Source organism: Neovison vison, chromosome 4, assembly GCF_020171115.1.
Source record: "Neovison vison isolate M4711 chromosome 4, ASM_NN_V1, whole genome shotgun sequence".
Classification (NCBI taxonomy): Eukaryota; Metazoa; Chordata; class Mammalia; order Carnivora; family Mustelidae; genus Neogale; species Neogale vison.
The window spans coordinates 202,187,278-202,210,691 of record NC_058094.1 but is presented as its reverse complement, the minus strand read 5'-3'; the positions used below and the strand labels follow the sequence as shown (position 1 = coordinate 202,210,691).

Below are 23,414 nucleotides of genomic sequence, written 5' to 3'. Positions count from 1 at the left end.
ATGAACCTGACCTATAGTAATAAAATCTAAAAAAACAAGATTTTTGTGCCAAATAACTTTTGCAAATAACTTTTACTCTTCTTGTGTTTTTGACTTATCAACAGTTGTTTGTGCTAGAAGTAACTATTGCATTGAGCGATAAATATAAATTCTAATGACAATTTAGCCTTTCTTTTGGCATTCATATTCATTACTGCATGAATACTGCCATTGATGTTATTATTGCTCTGCCATTTTTTAAAGAAACGGATGGAAGTTTTACCTTAAAAAATACACCTGTGTGTTGTTGATTCATTAAAAACAGACTGTAAGATACCAAGTGAAAAAAACCATCAATGTGAAAAAAAATGGGAAATATTTGAGGAGAATGTTAACAGATGAATTTCACTTCAAAGCACATTTACTACAGACATGGAATCAAATACATATATTTTATTCAAAACATATTCACATGTTTATAAAAGTAGGTACCATCTCACTGCAGTGAATATCATTATAGATGCACGTTTAGTACTAAGCAATGTTTTCTCTAGTCTGAGAGGCGCAGTGGAGAACAGCAGTTTAGCTCTCTGAAATCTCTCTTCCTTTTTCCTCTACTCAAGCAGGTCAGAGCACTCTCATTCTTCCTTCCTCCCCCCCTTCCTCCCTGCCCCCCCATCCCTCCCTCTTCCCCTCTCCTTCCCCTCCTTCCTCTCTCTCTCTCATGCACATATGTGCTCTCTTTTTCTGGAGGTAAAATTGGTACGTAACATTATACAAGTTTCAACTGTAAAACACGACAATTCAACAGTGCACACTACAAAGTGATCTTCTAGCTTCTTCTTACCAGGTATTGACTCCTGTGCCTGACCTGTGTCCCTCCATCCGACCTCGCCTCATTCCACCATCTCCCTTCTCACTGGCTTCTCTCCGTCTATCACACTTTAGGGTGGGTAAAAATGGCTTATTGTCTCTGCTGGGAAAGCTTTCCTTTTAGTTTGTCCTGGAGAGCATCCTTTTGCGTTTGAGATCTCAGCAAGGCCTTCTTGAAACTCTGGCACAATTCCGTATCCCCACTCTCGTCCGTGTCCTCCCTGCTTGTTTCCTTCATACCTTTCACCATTTGGTGATAATTTGTTATTTGTGTCTTATCCCCTAGACTGAACACGCCATGAGAGCAAATAATTATTCCACGCACACGTATACCTAGTCCTTCCCATAGAGTAGGCAAATATTTATTGAATGCATAAAAGGTTAGATGTAATTGTTTCCCACTTCATATCATAAATTCAAATTAATAGAGAGAAATAATTGGTTTGACCTCTTCTTTGCTCGGTAACTCTGTCTCCAGTGAGCAGTTTCTAGTCACCTTCCCTCACCCTCTCTCATATCCTCACACCCGACTCAGATGTCCACATCTCATAGGAGAAGATCCAGGATATTAAGGAACCAAAGGGAATGGGGATGATGTACAGACTTCAAGAAATCTTGATTCAGAATACATATTTCCATTTTTAAAAAATATTTTATTTATTTATTTGACAGACAGAGATTACAAGTAGGCAGAGAGGCAGGCAGAGAGAGAGAGGAGGAAGCAGGCTCCCTGCCGAGCAGAGAGCCCGATGTGGGGTTTGATCCCAAGACCCCGGGATCATGACCTGAGCCAAAGGCAGAGGCTTTAACCCACTGAGCCACCCAGGTGCCCCCATATTTCCATTTTTAAATTCACAACTGAAGCTGGGGTTTAGAATACTGATGAAAGATCAGAAATGTGATTTGTATTAAAGTGTTCATTATAAAAGAGCAATTAAAATAACACAAAGTTAATAATGTGAGGAGTTTTAGTCTGAATAAACATCTATGAGTGTGTGTGTGTGTGTGTGTGTGTGAGATAGCTTTCTACACATTTATTTTTGGTGCAGCCTGCACCTTTTTTAGGACTAGGAAAAATGACATTAAGCATCGACGAGATTGCAAAAAATGTTTCTATCAAACACGAGGAAAGGCAATGAGAAATAGCATTATACACTAGTGATGGGATTGCAAATGGGCACAGCTACTTTTGGAGGGGAGTTTATATTAAAATAAAAAACTCACAGACTCCATAGCCCTGAAGTCAGACTTGTCAGACTGTCATGTAATGTCTAAGGATAGATCTAACATGGAGAGATTTCCAAGACCCATGATAAAGAAAAAAACAAAACAAAACCTAAAATGCTTCGTAACAGAACAACATATGTCATATGAAACACACCATGAACATGGCACCAAATCACATACAGTCAAGTACTTTAGCTGTGCTCAGTGTATGAATAAAAAGATACCTTTTAGCATACATAAATTGACATATATAGATACAGACAGATGATGATGATAGATTCATTCACACATGCAAATAATGTTGAAACATTTCCAAAACTCTGGATTTGGATAAGCCTTTGGAAAACTGTTGCTTGTTTGGGGTCTCTCTGGCATGTGTGTGTGTACGTGTGTGTGCAAGGGCATATCCTAATATTCGCCGGGAGGGCATCAGAGTCCAGACCTCAGCTGACAGAATCCTAGCTATTCCCTGTTGAAGCCCCACATGTGACTGACTTGTACCAATCAATGAGAAAAATGTGCTGTTACATGCCCTGAGGGCATGTCCCGTGGGGGACCCAACTCGGTCACCAATGAGTGGGTGGGGGCTGTTTTGGGTAGGTTAGTCACAGGAGCTTTTCCGAGGTAACAACATCTGAATGGAATAATGAGAAAAATCAGGGAATAAGAGTTGTAAGAAGAAGAAATTGCTGGTCAATGCCTACAAGATAAGGCCAGAAAAGGATTTATCTGACATCCCAAGTTAAAAAAAAAAAAAAAAGAAAAGAAAAGAAAAGGGAAAAAAAGGTCATTTTTTAAAGAACTCATGTGTTGACAATCTACATTATAAAGGTCAAATCATGGGACCTTTCTTGAGATGGTACCTCCACGCTTATCTACTACAGACTCCTACTCAGAGGAAGAACAATTAATTCATAACGTGGTCCTAAGCATTTTTGAATACAGCTTTAAAATGGACAAGTGTTAATACCTAGCAAGTGCAAAGTTCTTGCTGAAAATGCCAAGTCTCCAACCTCAAGTGGCGTCAGCTCATCGTCAGAAGGGCCTTCTTAATCTTGCACTGAAACCTATATCTCATTTGTTCTAAACAGATCTTCTTAGCTGCAGCTTAGAAAAAAATTACTGTAATAATACAGAAGCTTGTTCTGATCCGACTTCAAAGTTTCTGAAACAAATGGTTGGAAACAGAGCATGACAATCTTCTCCAATGTCCACTGTTTGCACTTTCTGAATACTAGGGATCCCACATGTGAGCCCATGATAATAGCATAAACATAATGCAAAGAGCACAGGAAAGTAGCCTGGGAGTCACACTGGGTGAGCACGCCTGCTCTGTGGAACTGTGGTCTGTCTGTGTCTGAACTGTTACCTGGTGCGCTGCTCTTTCTACTTCAGATGGACTTCCCGTGGGCTGCTGTTCTGTGACTCTTGGTAGGTCAGACCCGTTGGTTCTAACTGAACAGCCATGACTCTAGCACATTCTAAGATAGGACAGGAATCAAAGTGATATTGCAAAGGATAGACACAGCTGAAGGTAGGAGAGGGAGAGCGGATTTCAAGGTTAAAGAAATTTAGCCCTACCTTCTTTCTGTAGTTTAGGTCAAAGAATATTCTATTGTATTCTGTGTTTTCTTTTGAAATTCTCCTTCACCGTTAATCTTTGTTTGTAGTTCATAAATCGTAACCCTTTAAGTTAAACTTCTGGCTACTTTGGAAAACCAAGGCAGCCCACGGAAGTGGCATTACTCATTTTCCAGCTGTAGCCAAACACTGTTACTCTTGAGGCTGAAAGAAACACAGCATCTGGCTAAATACAGACCCGAGTCTGGAGACTGGCAGATAGAGTTGTGGGAGTAAGGAGAAGAAAAGAGGCATCAGTATTGCTGGGTGGGCTCTGTGCACAGGTTATGAAATAGGAGAATGGTGGCATACACTGGAAAGAGCCCACTGCATTAAGAGTCATATGTGTGAATTCAGTTCCAGCTTTGCCATGAACTGGGTCTATGATGCTGAGTAAGTCACCTGATCTCGTTTTCTCAACATAAAATAATGAAGGCTGGAGAGAAGAGAGGGGGAAACACATTAAATGATCTCTTAAGTATGGCAGCAGACAATGTTGGTGCCTACACAATACCCATTCTTCTTCCTTCCTTTCTAACAGGAGGACCTTTGCTTTGCTGTAGGGAGCAATATATCAGGATTAAAAAAAGAAGAAATTCAATTTTTCAGTCTTCTTTGTGGCTAGACATAGCCATGGGACATCCAAAAAAAAAAAAAAAAAGAAAAGAAAGAAAAATTTGTTAGTGAAATAGGAAGTTGGCTGCGATTTCTAGAAAAGTTTTGCTTCCCTGATGTAAGCTTTGCCTCCTTGATGTGCATTTTTTTGGTCACTCTGTTTCTTGATTCCTTTTAGAATGCAGATGCGAGCCTGAAGGAGCAGCAGCCATGTTGTGACCATGAGACAACTGTGAGCTGAAATCTGGAAGAGCCCAGGGCATTGGTGCTGATGCAGAAATGCTTCAGGTTGTCTAGCTCTGCACTTCTTGCTATGGAAGAAAAACTAATTCATACTTGGTCAAACCACTATGGAAATAAGAATATGCAGCCAAACTTCTCTTTTTCTCTAAGAGTCTGTGAAACCTGTTCTTCCCAGGACATATGAATCTTTCAGAGTAATGCTTTAGATATCAAAAGTGATTTCCCTACTAATAACAAATTTTAAACTATCTTAGAAGAAAAAACTCATTAGCATCTCTCATTTCTTTCATCTCTGGGGTGATTAGAAATCTGTTCAGGTTTGAGGGGTACCTGGGTGGCTCAGTGGATTAAAACCTCTGCCTTCAGCTCAGGTCGTGATCCCAGTGTCCTGGAATGGAGCCCCACATTGGGCTCTCTGCTCAGCAGGGAGCCTGCTTCCCCCTCTCTCTCTGCTTGCCTCTCTGCCTACTTATGATCTCTCTGTCAAAAAAATAAGTTTAAAAAATTTTTTTGAAAAAAAATTTATTCAGGTTTGGGCATATTCAAGAAAATGAATGACAGCTCTTTAGGTCTTAAGTGTCATCTCTTGGAGCCTAAGAGTCTAGATACACACAAAAAAGTGATATTTAGCAGAGTTGCTTAAAATGGCATTAACCTTGGAAAGCTCCACATTTAAAGTATATCGTTTTGCTGGAGAGGTCACAAATTCCTGACCAGACTGCCATAGCTCTCACTAGAATACAATAAGATAATTAGCAGGGATTTCCTTGTTCAGACTTGTGTAGAGTATATCTGTTTAGGATCTAATTTTAAAAATTGACCAATTTTTCATGAAGTGCTACAGTGACTAACAGAACATGAAGGTGCCCTTGGTTTTGTCTACTGCCCTACCCATGAATTCATGATCACTATTTCTTGTTACCAATTTTTCTAGAAGCCTACTTAGTTCTTATAGAACAGTGTTTTGCCATAAAGGAATAGTAGTAAGGAATAGTAGTTCTAATTTTTAATGTGATATTGCCATATTTTTCGAGCCATGGACTACTTAATCTGGTAGGTGTCTTTAAATTTCACTTTCTGGATCTATGTAATCATTCCTTCAAGATGAAATAATTGTCTCCCTCTCCTACTAAATAATGAAAAATGCCCCCCCCCGCCGCCCAATTTAAAAATATACATTCACTCCCTATGGCACCCAACTCCTTCTGAGTCACCCATTTCTTCCTCTGTTCCTGGCCTGTAGCTATTTCCAGGAACTCAGTAGTGACTCTCTAACTTGACAATCCTGGTACAGTCCTGGGAGGCAGAGTCCCCTTCCATATCAAGACTGAACTTTTCTATAAGAAAAGTTTCTTATATAAATTATAAGAAACGAGGTTCCTAAAGGATCCTAAATTTGTATGGAACCACAAAAGACCCCAGAGCAATTTTGAGAAAGAAGAACAAAGCAGGAGCTTCCTGACTTCAAACTACACTGCAAAGCTATCATAATCAAAACAGTATGATACTGGCAACAAAAACAAGCATATAGATCAATAGAATAGAACAGAGAGCCTCCCAAGCCCCATGCAAAAATGGCCAATTAATTGATGACATAGGAAGCAAAAATATACAATGGAGAAAATAAAGTCTCTTCAAAAAATGGTGCTGGGAAAACTGGACAGCTACATGTAAAAGAATAAGACTAGAGAATTACCATATATAAAAATAAATTCAAAATGAACTAAAGGCTTGAAAATAAGAAGTGAAACCACAAAACTTAGAAGAAAACATAGGTTAAAAAACCCTCTATGATACTGGTGTTAGTAATATTTAATAAATTCAAAGTGAATTAAAGACTTGAATATAAGATATGAAACCACAAAACTCTTAGAAGAAAACATAGGTTAAAAAAACCCTCTATGATACTGATCTTAGTAATATTTCTTGAGACCACTCTCCTCAGGAAAGGGCAACAAAAGCTAAAATAAACAAAAGAGATTACATCAAACTAAGAAGCTTTTGCACAGTGAAGAAAACTATCAAGAAAACAAAAACACAACCTACTGAATGGGACAAGGTATCTTTAAATCATATAACCAAGAAGGGGCTCATATCCAAAATATATGAAGAGCTCACACAACTTAATGTTGAAAAACCCCAAATAACCCAGTTAAAGAAATGGCAGAGGACTTGAATGGGCATTTTTCCAAAGATGACATAGAGATGGCCAAAAGCACATGAAAAGATGCTCGACATCACTAACCATAGATGAAATACAAAAGAAAACCAAAATGAAATATCACCTCACACCCATCAGGTTGCCTATTATCAAAAAGACAAAAATAACAAGTCTTGGTGAGGATGTGGAGAAAAGGGAACCCTTGCGCACTGTCGGTGTCAATGTAGTCTGAGGCAGCCATTATGGAAAACACTGAGTTTCCTCAAAAAATTAGAAATAGAATTACCCTAAATCCAGCAATTCCACTTCTGGGTATTTGTCCAAAGAAAATGAAAACAGCAATCCAAAACAGATAAAAAGGTATATTCACCCCTGTGTTCATGGAGCTATTATTTACACCAGCCAAGATATGAAAGAAACCTAAGTTGACAGAAGAATGGATAAAGAAGAAGTGATATATACATAATGGAATATTACTTGGCCATAAAAAAGAATGAGCTCTTACCATTTGCAACTACACAGATGGACCTAGAGGATATTATGTTAAGTGAAATAAGTCATCAGAGAAAGACAAATACTGTATGATTTCATTTACACACAAAATCTAAAAGCCAAAACTAATGAACAAATGAAACAAAGCAGAAATAGGCAGTAATAGGAAACTAATTACTGGGAGACAGATGAAAAAGGTAAAGGGGATTGATTCAGAAGTCCAAGTTTCCAGTTAAACAATAAATGTCATGGAGATATAATGTGTGCTTATGATATTGCAATAATTTTGTAAGGTGACAGTAACCAGTCTTGTCAGGGAGATCATTTTGTAATGTATAAAAATATTGGATCACTATGATGTATCCCTGAAACTAATAAGATACTGTACATCAGTTATATTTCATTTTAAAAAAGAAAGAAATGGGTGGGGTTAATTTCTCAGAGGAGCTAATTTCACTGTCTTGCTCCAAAAGGAATGAAGTATTTTTCGTCTTCGCAGTATCTCCAAATTTAACAACTGCTTTCCTGTATTATAGTCAGAAAGCCGTAAAATACTGAGTAGCTCTTATAGGATTCATATTATTAGATACCCAGTGAACATTTGTAGGAAATTAGTTGAGGTATATATTAGCAATAAATAATTACAGCATAATCCATTTGATATCATTCTTTACATACCACACTGATCCTAAGACTGAACTTTTTCATTAAGAAAAGAGTATAATGCATATAAATTCATATGAAAGGAGATTTATATCCTTTATGGAAGGCACTTTGGGAATATCTTGTGAATATAATTATAGTCCAAAGACTTCACCCTATAGATATACTTCATAAAGTCTGCAAGGAAATTTACTGGAGTTATTTGTATAACAACAGAAAACTTGACACATTCCAAGCGTTCATCAATAGGAACTGACTAAATAACACCCACTTAATGGAATATGTTATAATTCTTAGAAAAGAAGGATGCAGAGTGAAGATGTGGAGAGATATATAAGCTACATTATTAAGAGCAATAAAGCAAGTTGCAGGAGATTATGTATACCAGGATCTCATTTAAGAAAAATAAAATGTTAGATATTACATCTGCTTGACTGTGCCTACATAATTATTGTAATGATGACCAAGAAACCCTGAACAGTGGCTCTATTAGAAGATTAAGAATGGTAGGCCAGGGGCGCCTGGGTGGCTCACGGGCTTAAAGCCTCTGTCTTTGGCTCAGGTCATGATCCCAGGGTCCTGAGATGGAGCCCCACACTGGGCTCTCTGCTCAGCGGGAAGCCTGCTTCTCCCTCTTTCTCTCTGCCTGCCTCTCTGCCTACTTGTGATCTCTGTCTGTCAAATAAATAAATAAACTCTGGAAAAAAAAAAAAAACTAAAAAAAAAAAGGTAGGCCAGACATGAGGAAGCAAAAACAAACTAAACTTCTGTTTTTTAAAAGATCACGCCATTGGTATGGATCATTATTATATTTTTAAAAATACACATAAAAGTAAAAAAATAATATTTAAAATGGAAAAGTAAATGAAAAGAAAGCCAGAAAAGCCCTGTTATCTCCTTTAAAGGTATATTTGTTTACCGTGACTGCCATAATACATTACTACCAACTGCATAGCTAAGAATGACAGAAATGTATTGTCTCACATTCTGGAGGCCACAAGTCCAAAATCAAGATGTTGGCCCATTTGGTTCCTTCTGAGGGCTGTGAAGGAATATGGACCTGCACAGTCACTTAATAGTGTCTTCTGTTCACCGCATTTGTAGTTTATCAGTGGAAACACAATTAAGAGGGAACTGAGTAAATGTTCCAGGTAGAAGGATGAGCACCTGAAACATTCTGGAGCTGAGCGCAAACCTGGCCCCTCAAGGTCAGAGTGGGTGGTATTTGAGGACAGAGATAGGAAGTGGGTAGAAATCAGTAAAATTATTTTGGAATCATGATTTTCATCCTTGGCTCATTCTAATGACACAAATATTAGAATGGTGACAATGAATTATCTTCTTCAGTGTTGTTCTGTTTAAAAATTGTTAACAGAGAATTCCCTTTTATAAAACTTACAAAAATTTTCACTAAGTAGATGCCCTTTTAAGAAATAGTACAAAAGTAAATATTTTTACTGAGAAGCAGGAGACATTTTAACTTTTATTTCACGTTCCTCCAATAAAACATTTGCGGTAAATAAGCTTCACCTAGTCAATAGTCTTTCTTTACATTTTAATGAAAATGAGTAACTAGGCAGATTATTCTACTTTGTGCGGAAGGGATCTCTAAGAACATTGCTTTAGAAGTTGATGTTCCTGTTTTAGTGAGAGTTTATCAATAAGTTTTTAATTTTAATGTTTTTTAAGGAATAGTGGAACTTGGTGTCAGGCAGCAGAATTATAAATGTGGCTTGACTCACTATTTGTGTTTGGTGTTCATAGTCTTATGCGGAACACATTAGGACCCATGTAGAAATAAGCCATCAAAACGATAACACAATTGTGTGTTTCTTTCCTTAAACATCAGCTGAAAAGTGGCCGTATATTACACTACCTGAGAATATTAAGCTGGTCCCCAATGAACTCAGGAAAAGGGGAAATTGAAACAAATTATAAACAGATGAATTAGTTCCACTCAATTAAATTTATTAATATGACATCAATATTTGGAATACTTCTATATATTTCTCATGCATTCCAAATCCCTGAACTAATATGCAATTTTCTTTCTTCTTCTTCTTTTTTTTTTTTAAACCTAGATGGCCTCTAAATTAACTAGGATGGGGCCAGCATGATCCCGCTTGCTGGAGTCCATTCTGAGAGGCATCCTGTATTCTCAGTTTAGAAGTGCATGTGAATGTCTGGGTTTGTGGACTTGGGTCTGGAAATCTAGTGAGCTGGAGCCTCTGAAGGGACTGAGGCTTCCCACTTCCGGTGAGCCGGGAACTCCAAGGAAAGCAGCCTTTGTTGTGGTCTTTCAGCACTTTTGGTTTTGGGTCCTGATGGAATCCAGAGGGTAGATGTGAATGCAAATGAAAAGAAAGCATGAATTTATAGGTTGGGTATGTGAAAAAGTTCAGTTCTTTTTTTTTTTAGATTTTATTTTTTTTTTCGGTATTCCAAAATTCATTGTTTACGCACCACACCCAGTGCTCCATGCAACATGTGCCCTCCTTAATACCCACCACCAGACTCTTCCAAACCCCCACCCCCCCCACCCCACCCAAACCCTCAGTTCAGTTCTTTTTGATTTGTGAACAAAGGAGTGTGGAATTGGAACCGAGTCATGACCGTAGGGTCTCTCAGGCTCCGAAGCATCTGGATCAGTTTGGGAAGTGACAGAACAACATCAACAACAACTAGAAAAGGTTATTTCATATTCTTAAAGGAGCAAACCTATTATCTGTAGACCGAAGTGGGAAAAGGAGCGAGCAGAAGGAGGCAAAAGGCCACAGAGATATTTGCAAAGACAACTTTTAACTGATGTTTACTTATCAGCAGTGGTGACACCAAACAGAACAAACATTTGCACACATGTTACGTAGCAAGCAGATCTTCCCAGGAAATATTGATCCCTCATAGGGAATAGAACGGATAGATTTCAGCATGGACTGTGCCATGGGTCAAGGGTCCACTAACAGACCGTACGAGGTTGTAATCCTTCAGAATTTAGCTTTGGTAGGGAATCTTCTCAGTGGACCAAAGAGAGTTGCCTATTTTCATCCAACATGCAGTTACATTAGTTTGGGGCACCTCGTGGGTGTTTCCTGCCTACATGCATCTTGGAGACTGCTACACAAACACACCACAGCCACACACGCCTACACATACACACCAGGGCCCCACACACAGTGATGCTTAGAACTGGAGAATTTTCAAACTTAAAGGGAACTGCGCTACACTACAAAAGAATTCTCTCCTTAAATGTCTTAAGTTATAAATTCTACTACTTTTGAGGCTTTAATAGTAATTACTGAGCCCTAATTGTATTTTTAAGGATCACCCACTAATCAGCTTCCTGCACATCCACAGTTAAGCTCAAAGCATGCTGAATGTGGCTACATTCTGTTTAGAAGGACATGTTGATGCATTCAAAGCCCAACATCCAAGCTACTGTGGCATTGTAAGATCTAAAGTTAATACTAATTTTTAGTTTAAACGCATCCTAACAATGCAAATATTAGACGCTATGAAATGGATTGTGCTATGACAGGACGGCCCTCCCTGTGTGGTTTTATATGTTTAGACATGTTAATTAGACTTTTAAAAATACTCTAGGAGCAGTCTCAAGGTCACCCCTCCTAAGATATTACACAGAGAAAAATGTAACTCCACAGTGCAGAAACCCAGCCAACGCTACCCTCATTAAGTGAACGAGAGAAACACATTCCTTCTGCAGAATTTTTGCCACAAATGTGTAAGTTCATCTAATCAGAGAAAACATATGATCCAAATTGAGAGGCATTCTTCCAAATAACTGACCTGTGTTCTCCAAAAGAGTCATAGTCCTGAGAAACAAGGAAAGACTGTGGAATTGTCACAGATTTGAGGAGACTAAGGCACATGATAACTAAAAGTAATCTGGGGTCCTGGAACAGAAAAAGAAAATTACTGGAAAAACTAATGAAACCCATACAAGGTGTTTGGTTAAGCAACTATATTGTACCAATATTAATTTCTTAGGGTTGAGAGTATTGATAAAGTGCCACAGTCATGTGAAATGTTAGTATTAGGAGATGCTAGGTGAAGGGCATTTGGGAACTTACTGTAACTGTAGAATTAATTTTATAACTTGAAATACAGCCTAATACAATTTGATAGTCCTATTGTAGGGTTTTCTTGAAGGGCAAATATACATTAACAGTAGAAGAAGGTTCTAATCATTAAAATGCTTTCAACCATTTGGTTGAAGTGTCCTATTACACAGCAAAAGCTCTGCATAGTCATGTGTTATTAACACCCATGGATATCCCACGGCAGAAATTGTAATCTACAATCATCTTGCTCTCAAAAATTGTTACAATTGTGGGAGGACAGTCTATCGGCTGAAGCAGAAGTAAGGAGAACCTACTGTATTTATGGACTAGCTCCTGAGGGGACACCAACCTTCTGGTGAGCTGACAAGGAGAACAAGAAATGGGCTTTGGAGAGGACCTGGGTTATGTAAGGACTGGGGTCAGCACTTCCAAGCACGAGTGCCCCGAATCTTTACAACTGTTTGAACATTCACTCAGTGGATGAGGACATCAAGATTTGTAGAGCTTAGGGAAGCTTTCTTGAAGTCAAACAAGTTAATAAGTTGAGTAGCTAGAGTTTGAATCCTGGGTCTAAGTTTAAACCCATGCTTCATAGACTGAAAAATGAAACAAAATAAAGCAAAACACACCACAGTAAGAAATGAAGATTGTGTTTATGAAACATTTCCAGACCAATTAACTCTTCATCAGGGAAGACTCTTTTTTCATGGCCGCAGATGGCATCTCTAAACATAACCAGCTGCACTTGAAAATGCTTACAGTTGGTCAAAATGGGACTAAGCAAGAATGTGAATGATTCAGGTCAAATCTATTCCCTCTGATGGAAAAAAGCCTCAGAGTAACTTTTCAGCTCATGCTTGGTCACTCCGATATCTATATCTATATCTATAGCTATATCTATAGCTATATCTATATATTTTAAATTTACTTTTGAATAACAGTATATCGGGAAGTTACTTATTAACTAAAGACTTAAAATTAATTCCCATGGTAGACAATAAACAGTTATTTATATATTATGGCCTATCATCAAGGAAAATATTTGTTATAATATGATTTTCCAAATCATCAGGACTCCTATGTCATGTGTTTTTAGTGCTCCAAAGACATTTAGGCTTTATGACATTCATTTGCTTGTTTCTTTTTGTTTTTTGTTTTTTTTTTTCCAAAGCGGATTCCTTTAGCAGACATTTGTTGAGCATCTCCATGAGCCAGCCACAGAGACGGCCCTCATGGAGCTCTAGCAGAGAAAGCAGGTATGTAAACACACGATGGCTGTGGAAACTGCTAACGGCTGTAATGAAGATTGTTCTGGACACAGGGCTGGCATGAAGGAACATGATCAACCCTGCTCTGCAAAGAAGATTTTAACTTGAAGTATACTCAGAGTTCACCAGGCAGATGGGGGCAGGTGGGCTTTCCAAGCATCGGACACCAGGGAGTCAGGGGCAAGGCGGGAAAAGCTGCTGATTCTCTCCAGTGCTAAGGTCTACCAAGGAGTGAGCGCCCTTTGTATCTGAAAGCTAACTCCACCTGGATTTAGAAATGGCAAATTTTTCTTCCCTTCTGTGACTGTTAGCTTGGGTTTCAGTCCTTCGGCATAAAATATACAAGACAATCTAGGACACACGGAAAAATAGATTTTGAGTACTTGTGTTCAGGGACCATGTAAATCATATGGTGGCAGTTGCAAAACTCTGAAGCGGTGTTTTCACTATGCAAACCGGACACACCAGCACAGGCTTTGTTATTGCCAGTTATCAGCAGGTATGCCCAGTGAAAAGCTGGCATTTTCCTATGGAAAATGTGCTATCTTCCTTGGCATGCAACGCAGAATTGTGTTGCCCATTTTCATGGAGGAAATCAGGACTCCGGGACTCCCACTTCCAAGAGAAGGTATCCTGGAGAAATTTCAAGATAGAAGATTGTGCTTTAGCTTGTCTGAAACATCCCATGGGTTTCAGATTAGCTCATTATTTCCTGAACTTGGATGTTGTTGCAGTGATTTGATCATTTCTGGTAAGCGGTTGTCACAACTCACTGTGTGGGATGAAATGACTCTTTCATTTGAAGCCAACTGTGGAGAGTGAGTCCTTATAGATCACATATCTCGAAGTCTATACCACTTCAGCCTCAAAAGGCTGCTGCTATCCATCTGCCTCAGGTTGCCTCTCTCCATCCAGGGAAAACCACTGGCTCTTCCCTCCTTGGACACAGGCTTCGTGGATTTGTGCAGTGGTCTTCTGCCACTGCTTCTCCATAATCCACAATCACATGGCATCTGAAGCTGATTGCCAGAATATGTTACTTCTCTGCATTAGTCCACAGCTGTTCAGGGATCCTGTTGTCACCAATCAGATATGCTTGCCTGGCCTTGCAGAGCCAAGTTATAGCTCACATTGCTTTTAAAGTCGGAGGCCTGGCTTGGTTCTAGAACTCGGCAGTTGTTACCGTGCTCAGATCTTTGTTGCTCCTCAGTGTTTTATCTCTCAAAGGCCAACTGTGTCTTAAGGGTCCACTGAATTGGCTAACTTTGACAGGTTACAACCAAAAGGGACAAAGCATTAGACAATGTTAATTCCCACTGAGTCCTCTTTCCTTATGCCGGGTGTTCCTTGTAGTTGGAGCTGTGTCTATAACTCTAGGTTTTAATGGTGAATGCTGATAGTTGGAGAAAAAATAATATGTAAGAGGATAAATTGTTCAAAAGATTGGCCATTTTTTTTTATCATTCCCTATGGTGTTTCATAAAGTTTCAAAATCCTATTTCAATTGTACTTTAAAGATTTTTTTGAAATAAAAATGATATAATGATTCAAAGAAGGGCTTATAGGTTCCCCAAAGTATGTTCCATGAAATATAGGTCTTTTGGAAGTCACTTTGTAGGTGTGAAGTCAAAAGAGAATGGTGTAGACCAATGAACCTAACTTTTGGCAAAAAAGTTTTAAATGGTTTTTGCCTATTTTTATTGTTAGCAGTAAGTCATTCTGTCAACATTTCTTTTTTCTAATTTAATAAAGCTGTTTCTTAAAATATGGTTAACGAGTTGTCATTGTTTATACTGGTGATAACTCAGCACTTTTAAATTTTTATTTCCTAAGGAGAAATAAAACATTTTTGATGAAATCTCTTTGACTATCTATTAAAGAATCTATGACCAGAAGAGCCTTTATAAGTCAGCTGCTCTGATGACTAGTTTGTGTTGAAAACACTGAACTAAGAAATCATGTGGGATCATTTGTTCTATCATGTGGTCATGAGTGAAAAACTCAAATGTGGCAGCTAAGATCAAAACAAAAAAAAATGTCACAAAGCTATATGGAAACAATTGACATCCATTTACTATTCTTTTCAAAATTATAAACAAAAGAAATATTCTCTGATGACAGACATCTGTCTGGCATCACTAAGAAATCATTCCTGGGAATGGATAAGTTCTTGAGTTAGCTCTAAGTTTTCCTTTTTCAGTAAGTCACCAATTATGCACATGATATGATTCATATTCCATGAATATGCCAATTTCTTTGTTAATTTATAGCAACCCTCCTGAGTGTCAATAACAAAAGTCATTATGCGGATGGTACACCATGCTATTAAATTTAATTTTTTAAATGGGATTCCTTTTCTGAAAAATATTAATCATATTTCATGTGCTACCTCAGATGCTGTCCATTATTATGCCCCGGAAATTAGTTTATATATATTGGAGTTCTCCTATGAAGTTCACTTGATTGCGGGGTGCCAGGAAACAGAGCCACTGAGGTCAGGGAGCCCGTAAGAGACTCAACAGGTCCCGATCTAACCTGATCAGCAGTACAGTGGGTTATTGGGTCAGGGCTATTGGATCAGACTGCCAACTTCTAACTTCAGCTCTACCACTCACTGTCTTTGTGACCCGGGGCAAATTAAATCCCTAGTTACTTTAGTTTCCTTTTCTGGGGAAGCCTGCCTCATAAGACGGCTGAGAGGATTAAATAAATTAATACATGCAACGAATGCAGAACCATGCACGATGACAATAAGGGCTCGACAAATGTGGTTATGATTAAAATTGAAGATCTATCACGGGCCAATAGCCAAGCTATGCACATTATGCAATGTATCTATGCATTAGTATTAGCTCCATTGATAGACATTCTAAATACAGAGCACTTGTCTGACGGAAGGTCAGAATTTAGACACAAGCCCATATGATTCTAACATCCATCCTCATTTCCTTTTATCATTCTAAATTTAAAAGAAAAATGCCTGGGTTCATGCTAGCTTTGCAACATGGCACAAATAAATTACTTGCTCCGAGCCTCAGTTTCATCACATTTAAAATGGGATATAAATAAAGTAAAGTAAAGTAAAATAAAATAAAATATGGGATACCAATGTAAGTTCATCATTGGTCTTGAAAAAAAAAAAGAAGTACCATTTTGGTAAGTAATGTTGACATAATTTTATTGTAAACCTAAAACTCCTTTAAAAAATTAAGTATTTTTTGAAAAGCAGCTATAAAATCAGAACTCGAGGTGGGATAGAGCTTACATTGAACTGAAAATACAGTTCAGTTATAGTACGCATGAAGGCCTGAGAGTTCATTGACAGCTGAGGATGGACAGGCAGACAAGATCAAAGTCATCTAAAGGAAAGTTGAGATAATTTCCTTGGGACAAGTTTTTCAGAACTGAATTATTGTCAAAAGTAATGATTATGTACTTAATGTCTTATAGCCACATACAGGAATTAAATGTGTTCACTTAAAAATGCAAATCAGTTATATAGACATCAATTTATTTGACACACATTTAATTCTCGATGACAAGTGATACTTCTTGTGTTACACATAACAACAAAAAAAATGAAGTTGGAAAAAAACCCTGCTTTAGAAATTTCCATATATACGGGGTCATATTGGTTTCAACAAGTACACATGTAAGCTGGTAATATTTATATGCTTGAGAATTAAGAAATTATTGTGTTTCTTTCTGCTATTATTAATCTTAAACACCTTTATAATCGCTTAATAAATATTAGCTTATTTAATTCTCAGTGAACTTAAATAGCAACATATATGTAGTTAAATGAGGCCTTTCTAATGATAATAAAAATAACTGTGGGCATTTCCATATTAAGGAAATAAAATTCATTATATGTAAAAATGATTAAAATTAAATTAAAGGCATCAAACTGTGCTAAAGGGTTTAGATGTTATCTTTCCTGTCATTAATCAATTAATTAGTAATATAGAGATGTTCATTAGAAGGTTGGAAAATAAAAAAGTACAGATGAGGGGTGCCTGGGTAGCTCAGTGGGTTAAGTCTCTGCCTTTGGCTCAGGTTATGATCCCAGGATCCTGGGATCAAGCCCCACGTCAGGCTCTCTGCTCAGCAGGGAACCTGCTCTCCTCTCTCTCTCTGCCTGCCTCTCTGCCTACTTGTGATCTTTGCCTGTCAGATGAATAAATAAAATCTTTAAAAAAGAAAGTACAGATGATATTTTGGATTTCAACATACCCCTATACATGCATACTATGTTTCAGTTGTGCATTATATACATAGTACGTATTACATGTGCATACATGATACAAAAATGCAGTTAAAACTGTTCACTGTGTTTTGTAATAATCTTTTTTAACCTTAATGTAATATTAGAACATGATAGAGGGGCGCCTGGGTAGCTCAGTGGGTTAAGCCTCTGCCTTCGGCTCAGGTCATGATCTCAGGGTCCTGGTATTGAGCCCTGAATCAGGCTCTATGCTCAGCGGGGAGCCTGCTTCCCCCTCTCTGCCTGCCTCTCTGCCTACTTGTGATCTTTCTCTGTCAAATAAATAAATAAAATCTTAAAAAAAAAAAAAGAACTTGATAGAAGTATTTTGATGGTGATGGTGGCGGGGTGGGTTATTGGAATAGTTAGATCTGCATATTAAAACAAAACAAAATGCTTGGGACACCTGGGCGGCTCAGTCAGTTAAGCAGCTGCCTTCAGCTCAGGTCATGATCCCAGGGTCTTGGGATCAAGCCCTGCCTTGGGCTCCCCGCTCAATAGGCAGCCTGCTTTCCCTTCCTACTGCCTGTGCTCCCTTGTATTCTCTCTCTCTCTCTCTCAAATAAATAAAATCTTTATGTACGAAAAAAAAAAACCTACCCTAATGAGGCTACCCTGAGACTGCCCGGTCTAAAGGCAGGAAGGTAGGCGAGACAACTATTGCAATCGTTCAGGGAGAAGGTGGTCACAGTCTGCATCAGAATGGTAGGGAAGGGGCTGGGACACAAGAGACCTGCAGCAGGAAGTTGTAAGTAGTGAAGGAGGGGGGAAAATCTAGAAAATCTTTTGGAAACTTTTGGGCTACTGGATGGACTCATGAAAAGGGAGTGAACAGCTTGTCCATGAAGGGAGGTGCAGGAAGAAATGTTCAGTTATTTCTCAAGCTCAAAATGCCTATGGTATATGCAGGTAGACCGCCCAATGGACATTGGCATAAAATGCTTAAGTATAGACTACTGAGGAAAGGACAAATATGGTGATACTTATTAAAATACTGTTTTTGGGGGATCAGAGTCATGTTTCTTTGACTATTCACTTACTGAGAATTATGAGAAGTTGCATATGTCCACCCTAGTGACGATTTCCAAACTTTCTGGAATGATGATTCTCTATCATTACTTGTTCAAATTTGTGTTTCCCTTTGCTTAAAAAAAAATCCACCGGCTCACCAGTGGGCATCGGTTTAGATCCAAATTTTTGGCGTAACAACCAAAACCCTTCACAACTGAGATCAGTTGTTCTCACCAGAGTGCTTCTCCCTTCTCCTTCTCGTTGTTATCCTGTATTCCGCCTCCTCAGATCTCCTTGCTGTCCCTCCATGATTTCGCCTCTATCTACAAATCCTAGTGTGCTCTGGGACCATGTGAAATTCTTTTCTATTGTGAGAAATCCTTCCTGGCTCCCACTCCCTTCTTGCCTCAAAGAGGTCGTTCTCTCTTTGCTGTACTGTTATAACATGACACTTTTCCTCAGACCTATCATACTCTACTGTAATTACTTATCTTCAGGAAGGTGTAGCTTTTTCTTTAAGCTTCCTCAGAGTTTGATATGTACGTATTTAGATATGTCAGTATCAATTTGGTCAAGATCTGGAGGGTTATGCCCAACAGCATTTACTATTCAGATTCTAAGTGTGGGTCAGTTGGATCAGATGAATGGAGAGATTTTCAACAACTATTTTATATAAGGTTTTTTGGATTACGAGTAATTTTTTTCTCTCTTCAGTGATTCTCTGTATTTTTTTCAGCCAAAAAAAAAAAAGAAAAAAATAATTAAGAGAACAAAACAGATAGGTATGTATTGATCTAAAATATATCCATAATATTACAAGTGAAAAATGTAGGTTACAAATGAAAGTTTATGTTGAATTGCCTCACTTTTTCATAAATATATATGATAGTTAAAAGACTGGATGTGTAAATACCAGACCATGAAGCAAAGGTCAGGATTAGAAAAAATACTCGTAGTTTGTTATATACATTTTGTATCGTTTGGAATAAAATGAATAAAAATAATAAAATAAATAACTATTAATAAAAGGTCATCAAGGTTTGTTTTATACCCTAGATATATTCTTTAAAAGTTCTGTGCAAATTAAAATCTTAGTAAGGAAAATTATATTTTAATTAGAACAATAGGGTTTTCAATTATGCAAAATATTCTTCTGTAAAGAGAATATAACCTTTTGTGATATTAATACCTACGACTCCCAGCTGCCCATTTTGGCCTATTTAATGCTTGTCCTTCAGAGAAATAAAAGTCAAGGTTTCTTAATTATCTGTTTAAGGTTTATCAGAGAAAAATGTCATTATTTGGCTTTTATTAGCACTCTCTGGGAACACTGCAAACCCCACTACCATGCATCCACCTGCTTTTCCTTTTCGAGGGAGGGTACCTGTCCCTGGCAGGTGAAGCTCCTTTTAGCATCGACGCAGTTTCAATTTCAAGATGGAAGAAAGAAAGTTACTACTGCCTGAACTTACATATAGGGAACAGACGACTGGAGCTGCTTGAGTTAAAAAAAAAAAAAAAAAAAAATTCTGTATCAACAGCTGTCCTGTGCTGCTTTCCCCTCAGCAGAACGAGCTCTCCTTCCTCATGGATGTTGAAGCCCTACTGTTGGCCCAAAGTCAGTCTTTATCGGCCTGTTGGAGCTTTCTACTTGCTTCCAACTCATGATTTAAAGAGCTCTTGAGTATCTGAATATTTAAATTACATTTGAACAGAACAGATCACAGCATCTTGTACTTTCAGAGTGAGCAAAGTATGACCTCGCTCCCAGTAATCATTACAAGCGAATGCTTTCAACAGATTCAAGAAAAATAAACCAAATGAAGGGTTTAAGTTCTATTTCTTTACTTAAAATCATATCTACCCTGATCCTCCAGGTCCGGACAGCCAAAAGAAAAAAAAATTGTCCCTGTCTTAATTGGAGCTCAGTTTCCAGAAAATGGAAATAAAGGCGATATCACAAACCTCTGAAAGTGTAAAGAAGAGACTGTATCTAAAAGTACCAAAAAATAGACTTTCCTAAATATCAACTAGAAGGTGACCAGAAAATATTTTCCACAGTGTGAAAAGTGAACACAGAATTCAGAATTACTTACAGGGTGAAAACTAAGAGGGATGAAATAATTAATTTAGTCCAAATGAAAGTATTGCCTCTTTGACAGATAAGTGGAATTCATAAGATCCGAAGTTACAGAATTTCTCTGTTTCTGAATTATAAAGGGCAGTGTTTCTAATGGTCTCATAAAACATGGGAAGATTTTTTGTGCATGGTCACATATATCAATGCAAGAAGAACTCTTCAAAAAAGGAGAAATTATAATAATTATTTTAGCTATTAATAGGCACAGCTATGTAGTTTTGTCAGCATATAAAATTCATCCGAAATCTTCATCATCCAAACAAAGCTTGCTTTCCAGGGGGTAAATTAATTCAATCCTTTTTTGAATTAACAATGAAAAGGAACTGCATCTCAGAAAAGAAAACCAATATTTTATGGGGGTGGCCTGCAGCTCCCACTTGAATCATCAAGATTAAGCAATGACTCTTTTTTGGTTATATTTATCTGACCGTTTTCTGTAGGAAAGGAACATTAATAGCTATATAAAGCTTCAACACATGTTGCACAGAAAGGACTATATAATCCTCTATTATTTCTGCCTGTAAATGACTACATGTCTAGCACTAGCCTGGGGCAGAATTAGCTGCCAGGAAACTTGACCTGCATCATGGGCTTAATGAAGCTGTAACTTTCTGTTTATAATTCTTTCCACTTTTAACTAGTATTGTATCCAGGGGAAATGAGATAATGTTCCTCTCCTTTTTAGATCATCTGGGCTACTGACCAGTCCTGTGTGTAGGGATGTGCTCATAATCTGAACGCTGTTTAGCTTCTGTGACTTAGCACTCTGCCCATCACTCTGATCAGTTCAGCCCTCGCCCAGGTAGGGCACCTGAGGATTTCCAGTGATGGAGCAGAGGCTGAGATCTGGCTGCCTGGAGGCTTCTACCTCCAGGAGGCTTATGCTAACTGGCAGATTTTGAAACATATCTGTACAGAATTTCCTCCTGCCTTTTCCCAGGAGACCATGAACAAGAGCAGAGCTTTCCAACTTTCTAGTTCAGAGTACTTTTCCTTCGGCATCTCCAGGATTTTGTGATTTTTTTCTCATTCAGGGGCTTCTCCTTTGTAAACCTATTATGGACTTTGAGGCTTCTGACATGCTCAGAGTATTTAGGTCACCTCAACAAAAAAGCAAAGGATATTATTATTTTTCTTACCTAAATTTAATAAACTTTAGTTTACATTTAAGAAGATTTTTATTACTAGTAATAAATAACCTTTCTCCCAATAATAGCTGGCCCCTCAAGGTCCTGCAGACCTTGCTTCCAAAAATTCCTTAGAGACTAACATCACCCCCTTTGTCCTCTCTCAGACAGGACCAGAGCGAATGGATATAGGATTAATCCATGATAAAGAAAAAGGGGGGAATGAAAGACCCCTGTTAGACCCTTCCCCCAGTTGTTAATTATTTAACCGCTCTTTTGCCTTTCTGTAACCGCTTGGCTTTTAAGGTGTGACACTGGTCTCCTGTTTGAACAAGATACCTTCTGCTAATAGCCGAGGCATAGGCAGGGGGCCACATAGTCACGTAGGCAGGATGCATCTCTGCTGAGTAATAAGGTCCAACTCCCCCTCCTCACTCCCCCTTCCCGCCTTTTTCTTCGCGCGCGCGTGTCCTCCAAAGCCAATCCGCAAACACCAAGTATGCCTTTTTCAAATGTTCAAGTTGTCAGCCAATCAGCTCCGCCCCATCCAAAACTTGTTTGTATCTGTCTATAAAAATCCTGCACCACCCCAGCCTGGTGTGCTCAGCTAGCAGGAGCTGCTGACCACCCGCAGGCGCCTGCGCTACAATAAAGAACCTCTTGCTGTTTACATCCTGTGGCAGTGTTGAATTCTTGGGTAAGGGGATCCGCGGGTCTTACACCACCTTTCCCCAGATTTGGAACAAAGGGCTTTTAACGGAAACATCTATTAAGTACATGAAAGGAGTTTTTAGAGTAGAGATTTGTTCTCCTGAGTGTCCTGAAATTCAGGTGTTTGAGGAAATACAGGCTGCGGTGAATCTCTTCTTTCTGAGTCCATTCTGCCTTCCCTCCCTGAGAGTGGGGAAAGGTGTCAGAAGAGAGCAGGTGCAAATGTGAGAGCTCTGGTAGAGAGGGGGACATCCTGGTCTCTTTTTCTTTTTAGATATTTATTTATTTATTTGACAGAGGAGAGAGAAAGCGAGTGGGGGTAAAGGTAGAGAGAGAGAATCCTCAAGCAGACTCCCCACTGAGCACAGAGCCCTACCTAACTCATGCCCAATCTTACAACACGGAGATCATGACCTGAGCTGAAATCAAGAGTCAGATGCTCAATGGACTGAGCCACCCAGGACCCCCAAGTACTGGCTTTTTGACCCCCTGCGGTGACAGTTCCAAGACCTGGGAACAGCCCTGTCACACATCCCGAACTACCACGCAGCTTCCCCACCTTTTTTTTTCTTTCCTTTCTAACTCCCCTATTCCATCTTCTCTTTTCTGCCCTTGGACCCCCCAAATGAGACATGGCCTCATAATCAACTCACTCAACACAATCACCCTCTTCCTCCATCAAGCCTCTAGTCATCTTTCCTCCTGTGAATATGGAAATTGCTAAATATGTTAGCCTTGTTTTTCTCAGAGAGAAAATTCAGTTTCCATAGCACCATGAAAACCAGAAATTGTGTGGGAAGGGGACAGAAATTTCCAGACTTGTTGCTCAAGCATACTGAGGGTAGTTGGTGATTTACTCGACGTAAAGGACAGAACTACAGAAGAAGCCATTGTAGCCTCAGGGATGGTATAGAATGGTCTGTTGGTAGAGCGGAAGTTAC

At 38.6% G+C, this 23,414-nt stretch overlaps 1 protein-coding gene across 1 annotated transcript in view; it reads right to left on the bottom strand.

The window, feature by feature from the left end:
• CPED1 (cadherin like and PC-esterase domain containing 1) overlaps positions 1–23,414 on the bottom strand; it is a 262,691-nt gene that overhangs the window by 41,090 nt on the left and 198,187 nt on the right. The gene's annotated exons all lie outside the window — the stretch shown is intronic.